This window comes from Schistocerca americana, chromosome 1 (assembly GCF_021461395.2).
Source record: "Schistocerca americana isolate TAMUIC-IGC-003095 chromosome 1, iqSchAmer2.1, whole genome shotgun sequence".
Taxonomy (NCBI): Eukaryota; Metazoa; Arthropoda; class Insecta; order Orthoptera; family Acrididae; genus Schistocerca; species Schistocerca americana.
The window spans coordinates 475,321,254-475,335,708 of NC_060119.1; the positions used below are offsets into that span (position 1 = coordinate 475,321,254).

Here is a 14,455-nt window from a genome sequence, read left to right on the forward strand (position 1 = left end):
CTGATCTATTCTTCTTTTAAAACATATTGCAAGGGTAAATGTATTATTGTAGCCAAGACAGACACGAAGCCCACGCCTACCACAGTAGTACAACTATATATGCCAACTAGCTCCGCAAATGACGAAGAAATTGAAGAAATGTGTGATGAGATAAAAGAAATTATTCGGATAACGAAGGGAAACGAAAATTTAATAGTCGTGGGGGATGAAATTTGATAGTAAGAAAAGGAAGAGAAGGAAAAGTAGTAGGTGAATATAGAATGGGGGTAAGGAATGAAAGAGGGAGCTGCCTGGTAGAATATTGCACAGAGAATACCTTAATCATAGATAACACTTGGTTTAAGAATCATGAAAGAAGGTTATACACATGGAAGAGGCCTGGAGATACTGGAAGATTTCAGATAGATTGTATAATGGTACGACAGAGATTTAGGAACCATATTTTAAATTGGAAGACATTTCCTGGGGCAGATGTGGACTCTCACCACAATTTATTGGTTTTGAACCGTAGATTAAAACTGAATAAACTGCAAAAAGGTAATGCTTTAAGGAGGTGGGACCTGGATAAACTGAAAGAACCAGAGGTTGTAGAGAGTTTCGAGAGCATTAGGGGACGATTGGCAAGAACGGGAGAAACAAATACAGTACATGAAGAATGGGCAGTGGAAAGAAACACAGTAGAAGAAGAATGAGTAGCTTTGAGAGATGAAATAGTGATGGTTGCAGAGGATCAAGTAGGTAAAAAGACGAGGGATAGTAGAAATCCTTGGGTAACAGAAGAGATATTGAATTTTATTGATGAAAGGAAAAAATATAAAAATACAGTAAATGAAGCAAGCGAAAAGGAATACAAACGTCTCAGAAATAAGTTTGACAGGAAGTGCAAAGTGGCTAAGCAAGGATGGCTGGAGGACAGATGTAAGGAGGTAGAGGCATATTTCACTGGGGGTAAGATAGACACTGCCTACAGAAAAATTAAAGAGGCCTTTGGAGGAAAGAGAACCACCTGTATGAATATCAAAAGCTGAGATGGAAAACCAGTTTCAAGCAAAGACGGGACAGCAGAAAGATGAAAGGAGTATATAGAGGTTCTATACAAGGGCGATGTTCTTGAGGAAAATATTATGGAAATGGAAGAGCACGTAGATGAAGATGAGATGGGAGGTATGAAACTGCGTGAAGAATTTGACTAATCACTGAAATATCAAAGTAAAAAAAAGGCCCCAGGAACAGACAACATTCCATTAGAGTTACTGATAGCCTTGGAGAGCCAGTCGTGACAAAAGTCTACCATCTGGTGAGCAAGATGTATGAGACAGGCGAAATACCATCAGACTTCAAGAAGAATATAATAATTCCAATCCAAAAGAAAGCAGGTGTCGACAGGTGTGAAAATTATCGAACTATCAGTTGAATAAGTCATAGCTGCAAAATACTAACACGAATTCTTTACAGACGAATGGAAAAACTGGTTGAAGCTGAACTTGAGGAAGATCAGTTTGGATTCCGCAGAAATGTTGGAACACACGAGGCAATACTGACCCTACGATTTATCTTGGAAGATAGATTAACGAAAGTCAAACCTACGTTTTTGCCATCTGTATACTTAGAGAAAGCTTTTGTCGACTCTCTTTCAAATTCTGAGGGTGGCAGGGGTAATATACAGAGAACGAAAGGCTATTTATAATTTGTACAGAAATCATATGGCAGTCATAACAGTAGAGGGCCATGTAAGGGAAGCAGTGGTTGAGAAGGGAGTGAGACACGGTTGTAGCCTATCCCCGATGTTATTGAATCTGTATATTGAGCAAGCAGTAAAGGAAGCAAACGAAAAATTTGGGTTAGTAATTAAAATCCATGGAGAAGAAATAAAAAGTTTTAGATTTCCTAATAACATTGTAATTCTGTCAGAGACAGCAAAAGATCTGCAAGACCAGTTGAACGAAATGGACAGTGTCTTGATAGGAGGATATAAGATGAACATCAATAAAAGAAAAAAGAGGATAATGAAATGTAGTCGAATTAAGCCGGGTGATGGTGAGGGAATTAGATTAGGAAATGAGACACTTAAAGTAATAAAAGAGTTTTGCTATTTGGGGAGCAAAATAACTGATGATGGTCGAAGTAGAGAGGAAATAAAATGTAGACTGGCAATGGAAAGGAAAGCGTTTCTGAAGAAGAAAAATTTGTTAACATCGAGTATAGATTTAAGTGTCAGGAAGTCATTTCTGAAAGTATTTGTATGGAGTGTAGCCATGTATGAAAGTGAAAATATGGACGATAAATAGTTTAGACAAGAAGAGAATAGAAGCTTTTTAAATGTGGTGCTACAGAAGAATGCTGAAGATTAGATGGGTAGATTACATAACTAATAAGGAGGTAGTGGGTAGAATTGAGGAGAAGACGAAATTGTGGCACAATCTGACTAAAAGAAGGTACTGGTTGGTAGGACACGTTCTGAGGCATCAAGGGAAAAAAATGGGAATTGTGGTATAGTCTTATGGGACCGAACAGCTGAGGTCATCGGTCCCTAAGCCAATACACTACTTAATCTAACTTAAGCTAACTTACGCTATGGTCAACACATACACCCATGCCCGAGGGAGGACTCGAAGCTCCGACGTGGGGAGCCGCACGGACCGTGACGAGACGCCCAAGACCGCGCGGCTAGCCCACGCGGCATTCATCAAGGGATCACCAATTTAGTATTGGAGGGAATCGTGGAGGGTAAAAATCGTAGAGGGAGACCAAGAGATGAATACACTAAGCAGATTCAGAAAGATGTAGGTTACAGTAGTTACTCAGAGATGAAGAAGCTTGCACAGGATAGAGTAGCATGGAGAGCTGCATCAAACCAGTATCTTCACTGAATACCACAACAACAACAACAACAACAACAAGGGAATTACGGTATTATGAGAAATACCAGAAATCATAAAATTTAAGATACACTAGAAAAATCGCATAAAAAGAACCATCACACCACAAATTATTTGGTTAGTAAAATTGCATTATCGGTGTATTTTTTGATTTCATTTATTGCTCTTAGTTGGTTTCGGAAACTTTTATTTAAAGTCATTAGTCTTCTGATGCGCCAACCTCTTCATCTCAGAGTAACTCTTGAAACTTACGTATTGAATTATTTGCTGCAAGTACTCCAATCTCTGTTTTCCGCTACAGATTTTACCCTCTACAGCTCCGTCTAGTACCTTGAAAGTTATTCCCTGATGTCTTGACAGATGTCCTACGGTTCATTCCTACTTCTTGTCAGTGTTTTCCTTATATTCCTTTCCTCGCCAATTCTTCAGGGAACCTCCTCATTCCTCACATTATCAATCCACCTAACTTTGAACATTCTTTCAAATCTCAAATGCTTCGATTCTCTTCTGTACCGGTTTTCCCATAGTCCATACTTCATTATCATGCAATTCTGTGCTCCAAACGTACATTCTCAGAAACCTTTCCCTCAATTAAGACCTATGTTTGATACTAGTAGTCTTCTTTTGGCCAGGAATTCCCTTTTTGCCGGTGCTTGCTGCTTTACACGTCCTCCCTGCTCCGTCCCTCATGGGTTATGTTGCTGCCTAGGTAGCAGAATTCCTCAACTTCATCTGTTTCGTGACCATTTACACCGATGTTAAATTTCTCGATGTTGTCATTTCTGCTACTTCTTATTACTTTCGTCTTCCTCCGATTTACCCTCAATCAATATTTTGTACTGATTCCAATCAATAAAATCTGTAATTTTTCTTCTCTTTCACTGAGGTCAGCAATGTCATCAGCGAATCGTATCACTGACATCCTTTCACCTTGAACTTTCATACGTCTCTTGAACCTTTCATTTATTTCCTTCATTGCTGCTTCAATGTAAAGATTGAACACTAGGGACGAAAGACTGCATCCTTGTCTTACACCCTTTTTAATCCGAGCACTTCGTTCTTGGTCATCCAATATTATTAGTCCCTTTTGGTTCTTGTACATATTGTATATAGCCCGTCTCTCCCTACAGCTTACCCTATTTTCTCAGAATTTCGAACATCTTGCACCATTTTAGATGGTCGAATGCTTTTTGCAGGTCCACAACTCCTATGAACGTGTTTTAATTTTTCTTTACTCTTGCTTCCATTATCAACCGCAGCGTCAGAATTGCCACTCTGGTGCCTTTACCTTTTATAATGCCAAACGGATGTCATCTAACACATCCTCAGTTTTCTCTTCCATTCATCTGTATGTTACTGTTGTCAGCAACTTGAATGAACGAGCTGTTAAGCTCATTGTGGGATAAATCTCGCACTTGTCTGCTCTTGCAGTCTTCGGAATTGTGTGGATGATGTTTTTCCGAAAGTCTGATGGTATACCGCCAGACTCATACGTTCTACCCACCTACGTGAATAGGCATTTTGTTGCCATTTCCACAATCATTTTAGAGATTCTGCTGAAATTTTATCTATACCTGCTGCCTTATTCGATCTTAAGCCTTCCAAAACTCTTTTAAATTCTGATTCTAATACTGGATCTCCTATCTCTTCTATCACCGTCACTAGACAAGTCTTCCCTCTCGTAAGGGTCTTCAATGTACTCTTTCCACCTATTCTCTCTCTCCTCTGCATTTAACAGTAGAATTACTACTGCACGCTTAATGTTGCCACCCTTGCTCTTAATTTCACCGAAAGTTGTTTTGCCTTTTTTACATGCTGAGTCAGCCTTTTCCGACAGTCATTTCTTTCTCGATTTCTTCACATTTTTCATGCTGCCGTTTCGCCTTAACTTGCCTGCGCTTTCTGTTTATTTCATTCCGAAGCGACTTGTATTTCCGTATTCCTGAATTTCCCGGAACATTATTGTGGTTCCTACTTTCGTCGATCAACTATACCTTCTGATACCCATGGTTTCTTTGCAGTTACGTTCCATGTACCTATTTTTTTCTTTCCAATTTCAGCTCTTCAATTGAACTGCCTTCTGATCTGTTCCTTATGGCAGTATCTGTAGCCTCAGGGAACTTCAAGATTATCTCTTCATTCCTTAGTACTTCCGTATCCCACTTCTTTGGGTGTAGATTCTTCCTGGCTGGTCTCTTGAAATTTAGCCTTCTTCATCTCTAATAAATTGTGATCTAAATCTGTTTCTGCTCCGAGGTATGCCTTACGATCCAGTATTTGATTTAGGAATCTCTGACTGACCATGATGCAATCTAACCGAAATCTTCCCGTATCTCCTGGCTTTTTCCAAGGACACCTCCTCCTCTTGTGATTCTTGAACGGAGAATCATTAGAATTTCTTTTTGTTATTGTTAGTGCACCTCATCCCCATTATAGTACAGTTCCAGTTTCCTGGGTGATGTTAACGAGCCTCTTCCACTTTTTTCTGTCCATGTATAACCTGACACGGAGGACATCATCCATTGTCCTTCGTCTGAATGGAAGAGATTCTTGACCAAGTCCAACCAACGTGTTGTGGGGCTTCTACGCGGAATTTTCCTTCCACCTCTCTTTCCAAGTTTACTTAGGCTGCTCTTTTAGTCTCCAACCTTATTACATGTCTGTATCACCGTAACCTGGATGTGCAAATTCTGTCTAAAAGGGCAGTCTTGATTCCTTCCTCAGATCCTCATTCCTTAAGTTATCTATCTTAGTCTTCTGGATGGCTGATCTACATCTACATCTACATCTATACTCCGCGAGCCACCTTACGGTGTGTGGCGGAGGGTACTTATTGTACCACTATCTGATCCCCCCTTCCCTGTTCCATTCACGAATTGTGCGTGGGAAGAACGACTGCTTGTAAGTCTCCGTATTTGCTATAATTTCTCGGATCTTTTCGTTGTGATCATTACGCGAGATATATGTGGGCGGTAGTAATATGTTGCCCATCTCTTCCCGGAATGTGCTCTCTCGTAATTTCGATAATAAACCTCTCCGTATTGCGTAACGCCTTTCTTGAAGTGTCCGCCACTGGAGCTTGTTCACCATCTCCGTAACGCTCTCGCGCTGACTAAATGTCCCCATGACGAATCGCGCTGCTTTTCGCTGGATCATGTCTATCTCTTCTATTAATCCAACCTGGTAAGGGTCCCATACTGATGAGCAATACTCAAGAATCGGACGAACAAGCGTTTTGTAAGCTACTTCTTTCGTCGATGAGTCACATTTTCTTAGAATTCTTCCTATGAATCTCAACCTGGCGCCTGCTTTTCCCACTATTTGTTTTATGTGATCATTCCACTTCAGATCGCTCCGGATAGTAACTCCTAAGTATTTTACGGTCGTTACCGCTTCCAATGATTTACCACCTATGGCATAATCGTACTGGAATGGATTTCTGCCCCTATTTATGCGCATTATATTACATTTATCTACGTTTAGGGAAAGCTGCCAGCTGTCGCACCATGCATTAATCCTCTGCAGGTCCTCCTGGAGTACGTCCGAGTCTTCTGATGTTGCTACTTTCTTGTAGACAACCGTGTCATCTGCAAATAGCCTCACGGAGCTACCGATGTTGTCAACTAAGTCATTTATGTATATTGTAAACAATAAAGGTCCTATCACGCTTCCCTGCGGTACTCCCGAAATTACCTCTACATCTGCAGATTTTGAACCGTTAAGAATGACATGTTGTGTTCTTTCTTCTAGGAAATCCTGAATCCAATCACAAACCTGGTCCGATATTCCGTAAGCTCGTATTTTTTTCACTAAACGTAAGTGCGGAACCGTATCAAATGCCTTCCTGAAGTCCAGGAATACGGCATCAATCTGCTCGCCAGTGTCTACGGCAGTGTGAATTTCTTGGGCAAATAGGGCGAGCTGAGTTTCACATGATCTCTGTTTGCGGAATCCATGTTGGTTATGATGAAGGAGATTTGTATTATCTAAGAACGTCATAATACGAGAATTTTATTTCTGATGCCTGGAGCGTCGATGGCTTTCTCAGTTTTATGGACTACAGGCCAAGATCTTAAGGCAAAGTGGTCAGATGACGTCGCAAGATGAGCTATGTTGTGAAGGGCCCGCACACACGAGTGACGAATGACAGCGATCCGTCGCTCGCCACACCCCACCACGCACGAGCGATTTGTCAAGCATTTTCAACCGTTCACGGAGGTATGTTCCGTCTTTGCAACTAAATGAAAGGCAGTGTGTGTGTGTGTGTGTGTGTGTGTGTGTGTGTGTGTGTGTGTGCTTTTTTTTTTTCTTTTTTTTTTTTTGCCATACGCGTTTCAGCATCTTTTATCTATGAATCATCTTCAGTGGCCTGTAATGCATGTTTTTTATGTATAGTAGTATCCAATATTAAAGCAACAAACAGCTATTTCCCCGTACTGTGTATAATTCACAATATAATCATACAGGACGGCCAGAGTGGCCGATAGGATCTAGGCGCTTCAGTGTGGATACTGCACGAATGGCGTTGCCTGGTCGGTCTGCCGATTTGAAGCCCATGGAGCATGTGTGGGATGCACTAGGGAGACGCGTTGCATCTCGTCAGCAACTACCAACCACTACCAAGACATGCGAGCAGTTCCGCAGGAAGAATGGGCGTTAATGCCTCAACATGAGATCGATGACATTCATGCCCCATCGATGCCAGACCTGTATTACAGCCAGAGGTGTCACACCCCGTACTGAGCACATTAACCAGTTGTCGGAATATGTGTGGGAATCAGTTAAGTTGGAAAAAACGAAGAAAATTTTTGTCTACCGTTATGCATGTTGCAGTTGTTTACGTTCTGTATTATTTACATAGTTTCTACTTTACTATCACCTGTTTATACTGTTTTGTGGTAAAATAAACGAAAACTTGTCAAATTTCCGTTTGTAGCTTTAATTTTGGACACCACTGTATATGATAATGCATCATGTAGTAGTTATAAAAATGTTACTATGTTACGTTTTCTCGTGTTACTCTTTGTTTTGAAGGCTAGAAACAACTTTTGCAGAACAAATTTCGTGAGGCTAAATTATCGTTTGATGTTACGATTTCCAATGTTGTTAGTCCATGTGGATCGTCCTGGAGAAGTGTTTACTCGGTCTCCACCCTCCAGATGGCCCATTTTCGGCGTTTTTTTGTCCACATTCATTACAACACTTCAATTGCACTTTTCATTGTGTGTTGAATGTGTGTGTATTCACAGCGTGTAGTGTTGCCAACTGACACTGTGTGATTTAAAAAAAATGTTCAAATGTGTGTTAAGTCTTATGGGACTTAATTGCTAAGGTCATCAGTCCCTAAGCTTACACACTACTTAACCTAAATTATCCTAAGGACAAACATACTCATCCATGCCCGAGGGAGGACTCGAACCTCCGTCGGGACCAGCCGCACAGTCCATGACTGCAGCGCCTAAGACCGCTCGGCTAATCCCGCGCGGCACTGTGTGATTAACTTTCGTCTATTATCTGTGTTGTGTTATGTGTGGTTTGAGATTTTTTTCCTTTGTTGTCTGTGTGTGTGAGTGAGTGAGTGAGTGAGAGAGAGAGAGAGAGAGAGAGAGGAGGAGGCAAGGAGGGAGGGAGTGAGGGAGGGAGGGAGAGGGGAGATTGATTAATTATTTATTCTGGTTGCGTTTTACATTTCTGTCTGTTATTGTTTTAGTGGCTAGCATGACCACTCAGTTATTGCTTTTATTGATTTTGTCATCAATTACTTACTTTTTCACTGCAAGGGCTCTTCGTATGTGGAAGATTTCCTGTACTCTCAGGAGTCTTTTGTGCTGATTGTTCACTCTAATAATTTTCATGTTCTAATACATGTTGGATGATTCATGTCAATGTTTTACCAGGTGTTTAGCAAAGAATGACTGGCTACTTTCATACTTCCTGCTTTTTTATGTTCTTTATACCGAATCTTTGGCCGGTCGCTGTGGTCGAGCGGTTCTAGGCGCTTCAGTCCGGAACCACGCGGCTGCTACGATCGCAGGTTCGAATCCTGTATCGGGCATGGATGTGTGTGATGTCCTTAGGTTAGGTGGGTTTACGTAATTCTAAGTCCTAGGGGACTGATGATCTCAGATGTTAAGTCCCATAGTGCTCAGAGCCATTTGAACCATTTTCTCTCTCTTGCACACACACACACACACACACACACACACACACACACACACACGAAACAAAAGGAATCGATATCAAACCACACATACACAACACAAACAGTAGAGGAAAGATAAACGCACAGTGACAGTTGACAAAACTACACATTACAAACACGCACAGACGTTCAACACAGCGAGAAGTGCAAGTGAAATGTTGTAATCAATGTGGGTGAAAAAAACGCCGAAAATGGGCCATCTGGAGGGTGGAGACCTAGTAAACACATCTACAGGACCACAAACATGGACTAGCAACTTTCTAAATCGTAAGTAACACCGAAGTATAATTTACCCTCACGAAACTCGTGGTGCAAAAGTTGTTCCTTTTGTGTTAGCAGAAGAGCCAACACCGTGTTACGAGTGGAGGCCGAAATGCACGCGTTTTAGCTCACGCAGGCTGGCGTGATGAGGGAAGAACTATACTGACGTGAGGTCTGGAACATGACAAGGAATGAGAATTCAGGAAGCGGACGTAATTAGTGTCTTACTTAACATTAATCCATTAATGATGAACGTCGCTCTTGACGATACACGAGTCACAATATTATCTGTTCAGAATACATTCTTGAAGTAATTAAACTGAATATGGCGCCTTGCTAGGTCGTAGCAAATGACGTAGCTGAAGGCTATGCTAAACTGTCGTCTCTGCAAATGAGAGTGTATGTAGACAGTGGACCATCGCTAGCAAAATCGGCTGTACAACTGGGGCGAGTGCTAGGGAGTCTCTCTAGACTAGACCTGCCGTGTGGCGGCGCTCGGTCTGCAATCACTGATAGTGGCGACACGCGGGTCCGACGTATACTAACGGACCGCGGCCGATTTAAAGGCTACCACCTAGCAAGTGTGGTGTCTGGCGGTGACACCACAGTTTCTATCTGGAAAACAAAGAATAGCATGAGCAACCGCAACATCCTTGTGACTACTACATAATGCATTATCATATATATAAAAAAATAACAATGTATTAAGGTCACTGAAGGAGCTTCATAAACAAAAGAAGCAAAACATGCATGGCAAAAAACAAATTGCCTTTCATTTAGTTGCAAAGACAGAACATACCTCCATGCATTTTGAAGTAACTGAGGAACGACAGAAAACGGAAAAAATGGAAAATTTCAAACAGTATTACGAATGCCTCTCTGTCCATAAAATATGCTATAGAAAATCAATTTCCCCGTTTAGCAACCGTGTCAATTGACCTCCGTATCTCCACGAATACTTGTAAAACATAAACTTAAAAACAAGGAAATTGTAGTTTATTAAGCTTGTTTCGAAACGCTTTACTTGGGAATTGCAGGTTACTTTACAAAATATGTTTCATTTTTCACTGACGGCAAGTGGGTTGTTGCCGGACGTGGTGGCCGATTGGTTCTAGGCGCTTCATTCCGGAACCGCGCGACTGCTACGGTCGCAGGTTCGAATCCTGCCTCGGGCATGGTTGTGTGTGTTGTCCTTAGGTTAGTTAGGTTTAAGTAGTTCTAAATTCTAGGGGACTGATGACCTCAGATGTTGAGTCCCATAGTGCTCAGAGCCATTTGAACGATTTGAGCAAGTGGGTTGTGTACATCTTTCCAGTGCACTACTACAATTCGTTTTTTATTTAGTAGTCCTCAGTTCCATTTTCATTATTAGTTTTATAGTTGTATTTACATAATTTTGTTTTGCAGTCTCAATGTTTGTATAGAAATGTTGTCAGGTTCCCATAACTCTTATTATTAATGGTATGTAGAGGAGTTAGATTATATGAAAGGGCAAGTGAGTTGAGTATGTATTTGCCCTAAATATTTAAATCAAAATGATCATTTAATATAATGGTAAGTTATTCTATTTTCCATTCTAGTTCTACAACACACGCTTCAAAATGCTAATCGCTGTAAAATTGGAGGGTGCCATTGTTTTTATGTTTGTGCTAGCTAACCAGGCAATGCTATATATATATATATATATATATATATATATATATATATATATATATATATATATATATATATATATATAAGAATCGTTTATATGTCCTATTCTCCTTGTCCCCACTCCATCTCTCTGTTCATCTCCTCCTTCCCCTCTCTTTGTCAATCTCTTCTCTTTTTTCATCTTCTCCTTCTGCCCATCTCCTCCTCACCCGCAATCTCTCTCCGTCTCCTACTCACCCTTCTCTCTGTGCTTCTTCCCCTCTCTCTGTCAACTTCCTCCCCCTCCCGCTGTGCATCTCCTTCTCTCTGACCTTGAGCCTTGTTCATTGTTATTGCAAACGAAACCTCGAAAGGAAGTCGTTTACAGTAAATGAGAAAATCGGTTGGGATCATTTAAATGTACAGGAGATACCTCTATAGCTGCTCGATTAGTGAAGTAGAAGATTCAGTGGCAGTATTTGTCATAATTTTAATATGTGACGGGTAGGGCGGCGAAGTTTCGGATGACATATTCCTCACCGCAGCAGTATTCTAATCGTAAGTCGATAAGCCATAAATTCAACATTCCTCTTTCCTCTTAAACTTGCTGCAACGGAGAAAACAAAACAGCACACTTGTGTATACAGTTTTTGTTTAAACACACACACACACAAATTTATATAACTTAGATATCAGAGAGTTAAATTATCAGAAAAATGATACTTTAAATGCTCTGATATCAAAGTTAAAACTGACTGCGAGAAAGAAAACTGAACCATACATTTTCACAGCACAGCATTTTCTTTCTCGCAATCGGTTTTAACAAAAAATCAGTACATTGTTGATTAAAAATGCACTGTCTATGTTCGTCTGTTTATTAAAGCATTGTGTAAAAATTTGAAATAAATTGCTCAAGAACATTTTGAGATTTTTGCTAAAAGCGTTTCCATTTTACGTATTACATTTACTGTATACTTGAAAAGTATGTAGCCTTTGTCTGCCCGAAAGTTTATTAGAGTATCGTGTAAAAATAGTAAATAAATCTGTGAAGAACATTTCGACATTTTTACCAACAATGCTTCCCCTGTAGGTATCACACACATTTTTATGTTCCATACGTATTATAAAATATGTACGAGTGTTGCCCGGAAAGTAATGCACCGCATTTTTTTTCTCAACTGACAACAATGCTACGAATGGGGAAACGTTACGTATGTATTATTTGAAGTCTCTTGAGTGAGCGGAAACTTTCCATCACTTTCGACAGATAGCGTAGCTGCAGGACAGTTTAAAATGGCGTCTGTAAGTGATGTACATTACAAGCAACGTGCCGTCGTTGAATTTCTCACTGCACAGAAAGAAACTGTGGGGAACATTCACAAACGCTTGAGCTAAGTCTATGGAACATCTGCTGTCGATAGAAGTACAGTTAGTCGCTGGGCACGGAGAGTGAAGTCATCAGAAGGCGATTCTGTGGAGCTCCACGATTTGCAGCGGTCGGGGAGACCATCCACGGCTGTCACTTCTGGCATGTTGCAGCGAGCTCATGTTGTCATTTGCGAGGACAGACATGTTAAAGGACGCCATTCATGGAAGACTTTTTGAGGACGATGAGGAGTTGATTCATACAGTGAAAGCACTGGTTCCGCCACCAGGACAAGGACTGGTACCGACAGGGCATACACGCCCTTGTTTCGCACTGGAGGAAAGCCATAGAACGGGAGAGTATGTGGAAAAATAGGGTGTGTAGGTAAAACAGCATTCATTCGTGTGTGTAAATCTCTATATGTTCAATAAAGAATTGCCGAAGAAAAAAAAAACGCACTGCATTACTTTCTGGGCAACTCTCGTAGCTTATGTCCGTCCAAACGTTCTTTACTGTGTAAAAATTTGCAGAAAATCAGTCAGCTAACAACGTTTCCCCGTTATGCACTATATGTACGCCAAAGAAGCTGGTATAGGCATGCAGATTCAAATACAGAGATATGTAAACAGGCAGAATACGGTGCTGCGATTGACAACGCCTGTGTAAGACATCAAGTGTGTGGCGCAGTTGTTAGATCGGTTACTGCTGCTACAATGGCAGGTTATCAACATTTAAGTGAATTTGAACGTGGTGTTATAGTCGGCGCACGAGTGATGGGACGCAGCATTTCCGAGGTAGCGATGAAGTGGGGATTTTCCTGTAAGACCATTTTACAACTGTAACGTGAATATCAGGAATCTGGTAAAACATCAAATCTCCGACATCGCTGCGGCTAGCTAAAGATCCTGCAAGAACGGGACCAACGACGACTGAAGAGAATCGTTCAACGTACAGAAGTGCAGCACTTCCGCAAATTGCTGCTGATTTCAATGCTGGGCCATGAAGTGTCAGCGTACGAACCATTCAACAAACGATAATTGATGTGGGCTTTCGTAGGCAAAGGCCCTCTCGTGTATCCTTGATGAATGCACGACACAAAGCTTTACGCCTCTCCTGGGCACGTCAACACCGACATTCGACTGTTGTTGATTGGAAACATATTGCCTGGTAGGACGAGTCTCGTTTCAAACTGTATCGAGTGGATGGACGTGTACGGGTATGGAGACAACCTCATGAATCTATGGACCCCGCATATCAGCAGGGGACTGTTCAAGATGGTGCAGGCACTGTAATGATGTGGTGTGTGCAGTTGAAGTGATATGGAACACCTGATATGGAACATTCTTCTGAGTTTAAACACTTCCGATGGCCACCAAACTCCCCATACGTGAACATTATTGAGCATAACTGGGATGCCTTGCAACGTGCTATTCAGAAGAGATAGCCACCACCTCGTACTCTTACGGATTTATAGACAGCATTGCAGGATTCATGGTGTCAGTTCTCTTCAGCACTATCTCAGACATTAGTCGAGTCCATGCCACGTCGTGTTGCGACACTTGTACGTGCTCGCGGGGGCCGTACACGTTATTAGGCACGTGTACCAGTTTCTTTGGCTCTTCAGTGTATATACTATATGTATTAAAGACGTATGTAGCCTAGAGTGTCACAAAAACATCTGAATTAAATTCTAAATTTTTGCTTACATACCTTTCAACTTTATGTATTACATAAATATTTATATATAATATATATTCCAAAATATACGGCCTCTGTAAGAATATTTATTAAAGCATAGTGTAAAAAAATTAGTCAAGAACTTTTCGAGATTTTTGTTAACAACGTTTCTCTTTTATGTATTACGTAAATATATACATACCTTATATATTTAAAAAGCATATAGAATATGTCCATACGAAAGGTTTTTAGGGTATCGTGTAAAATTTTGATGTACATCGCTCGAGCATATATATATATTACGGTGTCGTATAAAAATTTTAAGTAAATTCGTCAAGAACTTAACTATATTTTTGTTAACAAACTTTCCCATTTTTTTCAGTGAATATATACATATATACCATATATATTTAGAAAAGTGTAGCCTATGTCCGTTCG

At 40.7% G+C, this 14,455-nt stretch overlaps 1 protein-coding gene across 2 annotated transcripts in view; it reads left to right on the forward strand.

Annotated features, from left to right (window-relative positions):
* Nucleotides 1-14,455, forward strand: part of LOC124603882 (G-protein coupled receptor Mth2-like) — a 643,834-nt gene that overhangs the window by 111,929 nt on the left and 517,450 nt on the right. The gene's annotated exons all lie outside the window — the stretch shown is intronic.